This window comes from Dama dama, chromosome 14 (genome assembly GCF_033118175.1).
Source record: "Dama dama isolate Ldn47 chromosome 14, ASM3311817v1, whole genome shotgun sequence".
Classification (NCBI taxonomy): domain Eukaryota; kingdom Metazoa; phylum Chordata; class Mammalia; order Artiodactyla; family Cervidae; genus Dama; species Dama dama.
Genome location: NC_083694.1, coordinates 66,998,163 through 67,006,082, shown reverse-complemented (window position 1 = coordinate 67,006,082; position 7,920 = coordinate 66,998,163). Strand labels below are relative to the sequence as shown.

General features: G+C 46.3%; 1 long non-coding RNA gene across 1 annotated transcript; it reads left to right on the top strand.

The window, feature by feature from the left end:
• The first annotated feature begins 241 nt into the window (after positions 1–241).
• On the top strand, positions 242–3,150 carry LOC133069678 (uncharacterized). The gene is made up of 3 exons (XR_009695923.1): positions 242–592; positions 1,959–2,142; positions 2,895–3,150. It is a non-coding gene; the product is annotated as an uncharacterized LOC133069678 (long non-coding RNA).
• The last annotated feature ends 4,770 nt before the right edge of the window (positions 3,151–7,920 follow it).

Sequence of the window (7,920 nt, the reverse complement as noted above, 5' to 3'; positions counted from 1 at the left end):
AACCCAAACTGAACCCTCCACTCCAGGAGAGAGGAGCTGTGCTCTCTGTCTGCTCCTAACTAGGTAGGAAGTATACTGAAGGCCAGCTTTCAACCATTCAGTATTTGGGGTTACTCAGAGAAAAGAAAACATGTTCTTCCATATATTTAAAAGGGAAGGGTACACTGTGTATCAAGCATGTTCTGTGCATCTTTTAAGTCTCCCAGTGGACATGTATCACTCCCATTGTACAGATGAAGAAACTAAGGCTAAGAGTTCAAGGCATTTGCCTAAGGTCACACAGCTGATGAATGGTTTTGGCAGAACTTTCTACTGCTCATGAGTATCCATTTTCTCTTTTTCTTTCTAGGTATGTCTTAAACTATTTTCCTTGGTCATCTTGCAATTAGGCTAACCACATCACTGAATTCTGGCCAGTGAAATAGGGGACAGAAATGATTTTGCCACTTCTGGTCCTTGGTCTATCATGCCTTTTCCCGTCACTATCTGGATGACCCAGGGCACTGGGAAGCTGTGAAAATGGGAGGAACTTGCTCCCTGAGTGACTACATGGAGCAGAGCACCCTTCACCCTGCCCTCTGACTTGGGTGAGGTAAACATTCACTGTGTTAATCCACTGAGAGCTTAGTTTGTCCTAAGAGCATGGGGAAGGTAAGATCTGAAGCCCAATCCATCAGGCTCTAAAGGCTCTTCTCTCTCATTAAGCCATACTGCCACAAGTCCTGAAGAAATAACAAAAATCCAACTCTAAAATATTGCCTAAGCCCACAGCTCACCTCTCTCCTGCCATGTCTCTCCCACAACCAAGAACAAGATTCTTGTTTTGTTTGTTTATTATTATTCAACTCTTTGCTTATTATTATTCTTGTCTGTTTATTATTCAACTGTGCCAGGTCTTGGATATAGCACGTGGCATCTTTTGTTGCAGCCCACAGACTCTCTGGTTGCGGCATGTGGGGCCTTAGTTCCTTGACCCGGGATCAAACCCGAGTCCCCTGCATTGCAAAGGAGATTCTCAACCACTGGACCACCAGCATAAGTCCCAAGAACTAGATTCTTAAAGACTTTAGAGGAAACTGGGAAGGCCAATACATAAAATCAAGCAGACAATTGGCAAATATTTGTTGACGGCATACTACCTACCAAGCCTAGACAAAATTATTGAGGTCATGAGCTCATCCGTGCTCTCCTGGATGGGAGCGGGTCAGAGGATAGGCTGGGAGGTAGGCATAAGCCTATTCTTTTGTAGCAATGATGAGGTTAATGAATCCTTGATTCTCCCTTTGTGTTCATGAGCTGCCTGGGGAGTGTCTGATTTTATATTTGAGTATATTGACTTTCAACTAAGAAACATCTTTCAAATTCAAAATACATTATTTTCCTGAAGTTTCACATTTTACAGATGGGCAGACTGAGACTCAGAGAAGCTTAGGTAGGGCCCCAGGCCACAGCGGAAGCAGTTAAATTTGAACTCGGCTTTGTCTGATTCCAAAGTCCTTGCTCATTGCACTCTGCCTGTGTTTCTTAAGCCGGACCGCTCTTCAGAATCACCAGGGGAACAGTTCAAATACAGATTCCTCGGCCTGGTGCCAGACTCCCAAGTCACTGACCCGGGGCTGGCCTCAGCATTCTCTCTTCACACGCACATCCCAGACAAAAGCAAAGACCAGCCAAGTTGGGGTCCAGTCCTTGCAATGGGGAAGACTAAGAAGATACATGGATACTGAGGGTGTGGGCGGAAGGAAACAAGAAAGGCCTTCTACAGCTTCGTCCAGGGCTGGCCCTGCTCACAGTCAAGATCCTGGCTGGGAGACCCAGAGAACAATTAAATGAAATCAAGAAAAGGCCTTTCTTCCCAGCTGTTCTCCTTACATCTTTACTGTGGGAAGAGGGTATCTTGCCTGTGGAATGCTGCTGCACAGTCATCTCTAGACCTATTTTTTTTTAAACTTCTCCAGGGATGAAGAAAGAAAGGTCTGTCAAGGTTCAGAAAATGCTAGTCATTCTCCTGATTCACCAGACTGCCTTGATTTAGTGCTCATTGCGTCCAAGACTGTCCTCTGAGAGGTGCTGGAATGAAACTGATTGCCATGCCATTGTGGAAGCCAATTTATGAAGAAAGGAGCCAAGAACCGCTGGCAGGTATTGTTTAGCCATGAGGAACTGAAATGTTGCTTGAAGAAACACTTTAGCATATTTGCACATATTTACACATCAATAGGCACTACAGGAGCTCTGCTGCCATTTTTCGAGAGCTTAGTTTGTACAGGTTCGCAATCCCCTATCCACAGGTTGACCCTATCATTTACCATCCAAACTGGGCAGTTGCAACAGTGAAACCTGGGAGAGCTATTAAAAATTTCACCAGGACAAGGGTAAACCAGAAAGTCCCAAGCACACTGGAATGTATCCAAAACCCTGAGGACAAGTGGGTCTCAGATTCAGACTTTTCAAAGATTTTATAGATAATATTGTACATCTCTGTGTCCATGTGTGTGTGTCCTGTGTGTGAGTGTGCATGCTAAGTCGCTTCAGTCATGTCCAACTCTTTGCAACCCTATGAACTGTAGCCCGCCAGGCTCTGCTGTCCATGGGATTCTCCAGGCAAGAGTTCTGGACCACTTCACGCCCTCTTCCAGGGGATTTTCCCAACCCAGGGATCGAACCCGCATTTCTTATGTCTCCTGCACTGGCAAGCGGGTTCTTTACCACTAGCGCCACCTAGGAAGCCCCTACACATACAAACACCCTAGAGGGGTCTCGGGCAGCTCCTCATGCTCAAATATTATATTCCTGCAGCAAATGTATGAATGTTCACAAGTGGGATAAATAGATATGGATACTTGAGGTCAAATTTTGCCATCTAATGATGTATGAAAAATGCTTGTTTTCAGAAAATTTTGGAAACTTTTTTCAAATTGTGGAAATGGCTTGTGGACCTGTACCAGGAGCTCTAAGTACTTTCCATGGTGTGACAAAGATGCTAGCTGCTTCAGTGTAAAGATCCTCCCCTTCGTTGATAGCGGATAAGTGGACCCCTGGCCATCTGGAATTTCCCAGTGTTCCTTGCAGCTAGGTGTGGTCCTGTGGCTGAGATCTGGCTGATGAGGTTTACAGGTGGAAAGATGTGATCAGGACTTGATGCGCATGTACAGGTACAGATGCTCTGGTTGTTGATAGAGGGCATCCGTTCTGATCAGTCAAAATCCGTGTTGTAAACACTTTGAAAATTACTTCTGGTGTGAAACTTCTAGGAAGTCTCTTTAAAGAGATGGGTGTACTCTTCTCCCCTCCTCCCTCCTGGTTGGAGTGTGGACATGATGGTCGGACCATGAGTATCCACTCCACTTTGGACCTTGAAGCTGAAGGCCACACTCTGGAAAGGATGAACCAGAAAGTTGGAAGGATCTTGGGTTCAGATAACTCCCTGGATGGCCTACTACTGGAATTTTTATGTGAGAGAATAAAATCTTATTGACTTGTCACAATTTCTTTATATTTTCTTGTTTATTCACTAAGTCGTGTCAGACTCTCTGTGATCCCATGGACTGCAGCATGCCAGGCTTCCCTGTCCTTCACTATTTCCCAGAGTTTGCTCAAGTTCATGCCCATCAAGTTAATGATGCTATCTAACCATCTCATCCTCTGCCACCCTCTTCTCCTTTGGCCTCTGATCTTTCCCAGAGTCAGGGTCTTTTCCAATGAGTTGGCTCTTCGCATCAGGTAGCTGAAGTATTGGAGCTTCAGCTTCAACATCAGTCCTTCCACTGAATATTCAGGGTTGATTTCCTTTAGGATTGACTGGTTTGACCTTCTTGCTGTCCAAGAATCTTCTTGTCTCAAGAATCTTCTCCGCACCACAATTCGAAAGCATCAGTTCTTTGGCTGTCAGCCTTCTTTGGGGTCCAACTCTCACAACCGTACATGAATACTGGAAAAACCATAGCTTTGACTATATGGACCTTTGTCAGCAACGTGATGTCTTTGCTTTTCAATACGCTGTCTAGGTTTACCATAGCTTTCCTTTCAAGGAGCAAGCATCTTATAATTTCATGGCTCCTCTGTCCATGGAATTTTCCAGGCAAGAATACCAGAGTGGGTAGCCATCCCCTTCTCCAGGGCATCTTCCCAACACAGGGATCGAACCCAGGTCTCCCTCGTTGCAGGCAGATTCTTTACCGTTGAAGTCACCAGGGAAGCCCAGCTTTCAGAGAGGCTTTTAAATCCCTGTATCTTAGCTGGGCGGTCTGGTTTTGTGTTGGCTGCAGCCTGCAACTCCTCTTTGCTATTGGATGAGCATCTCCCATTGTACAAGGTCTTGGTAAATGGCTGCTTTGGAGACCGAACAGGCCAGGTGGTCCTTCTCTGTACCCAGGTGTCCCGGTTGAATCCCAGCTTGATTCAATATGATCCTTCAGCTAAGACTTCGGTTTTGAACAAGTGATGCAAAGCACAGAGGTGCTAGAATTCTTTTCCAGGCATGAGGGGTCCAAACTAGGCTGTTCTGACTGACAAGCATTTATTTCAAAAGTCTTCTGCTATTTTTGGCCTATTTCCTCAAGGCCCCACCCTACCCTTTGCTCCCAATAAATTCCCCTTTTGGTTACGGCAACCAGACAACTGTTTCTTGCTGCTGAAAGCCTTCCCCCAGTTGTGACAGGCTACAACCATCAGTAGCCTGCCAAACAGCTGCTCCAACCCTTTCTTGCTAAAGAATCCCATGTTTCCATTTGTTCACCCACCAGGCTCAAGCAGACAAATCATGATTGGTCAGTCCCATTCCATTGTCCGGTGATTGGTTTAGTATTAGACCTGGGACCTAGGTCTGACCAGGGAACCAAGAAGAAGTTGCTAGTAGCTTCTGAGAAAGATTTTCCTCACCGACTGCATTGTTGCCCCTTTCCTTCCTGCTTGAGAAACTGCTACATGAGAAAGGAAGCTTGGAGCCACTGCAGCCATCTTACCACCATGAGGGAAGATAGTGGCAGCCATGAAGAAGACAGAGAGAGAGGTGGAGGAGCTCGAGTCCTCGATGATCTCTCAGAGACATCACCCCAAGCCCAGAACCACCTCATCTGATCTGCTGCTTTGTCATGATGAATGAGTCCCATCATTTAGTTCTTTATTTCAAAAGTTTTGTTATTTGCAACCGAAGGATCCTGATCTACTGATTCACTGAGTTTCACTGTTTTCAAAATTATTAATCACATGTTGTTGAAGTTAGAAGAAAACCTGGGCAATCAACTAGCTTTGAGTTGCTTTGAGCTGCTTTGTGATAGAAGAACCTGAAGCAGATATAGAGACAGAACCAGAAGGAGAAGCCAGGCCACCTGAGTCTTACCTCTTAGCAGGTGCTCCAGCACTCTGAGGAGACTGAGTGTTCACGGCAGGACAGTGGTGGGGAGCATCTTTTCTGTAACATCTTACAGAAAATCCCAAATGAAGTTTCTGGCCAACCCAATAATTAGTTTTGTGAGCACAAACTTAAAGCAATTATATTTAAAATTTATGACTTTAAAAGGTTTGAATACTAAATCAGATTCTCTGGATTTTTTTCCCCCTTTGTTCAGTTTTGTAGTTTTTACTCTCAGAAAATAAAATTCTCAAAATCATATAGCTTCTTGTTTTGTGTTTGAGTGATTCATTCCTGTTTGACCTACTTTCTGATCAGTTGTGTATTTGTTGTGTAATAAACCACACAGAACTTACTGTCTTAAAAAAAAAATAATGACAAAAACCCACTGAAATGTTGTGAAGTGATTGGCCTCCAACTAATAAAAAAAAAAAAAAAAAAGCTTACTAGCGACAGTGCAGGGTTGAGCCGTGTTACCTTCCATTCTCTGACTCAAATTCCCGGCTTCTTTTTATTTTCTAATCAAGACTTCTTTTCTGGTTGAGTCACAGGCAGATCTTTGAAGCAAAGTCAGGACGTCAGGTGCAGAGGTGGGGACAGGTCGGGGAGCCACTTTGCGGGTCACTGTTCTTTGCTGGAAGCAGAGAAACAGGGAAGAAAGGCTCGAGGGAGCTGGGGCCAAGAAAGCACTTGCCCTTCCTACATCCTTGCTTTTATCTCCCAGTGTCCCCACACTGGGCTTCTTGACTCTTTTCACCTTCTCAAAGAAAAGAAACTCAAGAAAACACTTAAGCTGAAACCAAAATGATCTCCGCCCCATTCAAGACAACTCTATGGTCACAACTGTCAGTGGTACCCGTCTCTCGGTCTCCCAGCACTATTTTCCATGCCTCCTCCTTCCTCATCCCACGTTCCAGTAGGAGCCAAGTCCAACCCTCAAACTTATCCTTCATTAGGCCTTTCCTGAGACGTCCCCTGAGACTTGATTTTCTTGGGCTCCAAAATCACTGCAGATGGTGACTTCAGTCCTGTAGTTAAAAGACGCTTACTCCTTGGAAGAAAAGCTATGACAAACCTAGACAGCATATTAAAAAGCAGAGACGTTACTTTGCCAACAAAGGTCCGTCTCATCAAGGCTATGGTTTTTCCAGTAGTCATGTATGAATGTGAGAGTTGGACCATGAAGAAAGCTGAGCGCTGAAGAATTGATGCTTTTGAACTGTGGTGTTGGAGAAGACTCTTGAGGGTCCCTTGGACTGCAAGAAGATCCAACCAGTCCATCCTAAAGGAAATCAGTCCTGAATATTCATTTAAAGGACTGATGCTGAAGCTGAAGTTCCCACACTTTGACCACCTGATATGAAGAACTGACTCATTGGGAAAGACCCTGATGCTGGGAAAGATTGAAGATGGGAGGAGAAGGGGACAAAGGATGAGATGATTGAATGGCATCACCAACTCAATGGACATGAGTTTGAGTCAACTCTGGGAGTTGGTGATGCATAGGGAAGCCTGGTGTGCTGCAGTCCATGGGGTCGCAAAGATTCGGACACAACTGAGCAACTGAACTGAACTGAGACCCCCCCCCCCCCCCAAGAAAGGAAGTGAGCTTTGAGAGCCTGGAGGAAAGCTCTGACTCATCAACCCCCAGCCTCACTCGGAACCTGATTGGGGTGGATGGGGGGCTCACCCACCTTCAGTCTCTCCCCCTTTAAATCTGTCTCCCTCACCTGGTCCTGTGTTCCCAGGGCCCAGCACATCCTGGGTTCCTAAAAAGTGTTTGCAGAATAAATTTATGCAAATTCATTGAAACATGCAAATTAATTCATTGCAAATGAATGAATAAATGAAGGAAGGAGCATGAAGCCGAGCAGAGACCGCTGGATGGAAGAGCCTCCAGTCTATCGAGCTGGCAGGGCAGTGAGTCACACAGCTCTCCACACCTCTAAGGCAACGCTCTGAAAACCATTAGCAGGCCATTAGCTCTGACTCAGGCCCAGCTGGCAGAGAGTGGGCTTTAGTCACTCAGCTGCAGGGTTCACACACGGGGTGCCCATCCCTTGGACCAAAAGCCTTGCCTCCCGAACCCAGCGCCTCTGGCCAGACCCGGGCTCAGGCCTCCTGCCATCGTCCTGCCTGGGCAAAGCCGCAGGGTGGAAGCTCCTGGCAGGCGGGGGCTTTGTCTCACGGCCTGTGTATCCCCAGGAACAGGCTCACCAAAGGGATTATTAGCTGCTCATTAGGTGCCAGCAGCTTGAACACACAGATATCTTTCAGGCCACACAGTGGTTCTGTGAGGCGGGCCTCTTCAGCCCTTTGCAGATGAGGAAACCAATGTAGGCGAAGAAGCTGTGACTTCCTTGAGACCACGCAGGCATTTTGGTAGCAGAGACCCAGGGCTGGGTTTAAATCACATCGTTTTGCTCTCAAGGCCTGTTCCTTCCAGCAACCATAAAAACTCAAATGCATCTGGGGCCTGGAGGAGAGAAGCTGGCATCCCGGAGTCCAGGCTGTTAGTGCCCCTTCCCTGACCCAGGCTGAGCAGGGGAGGGGTCCCCCCTGAGGGT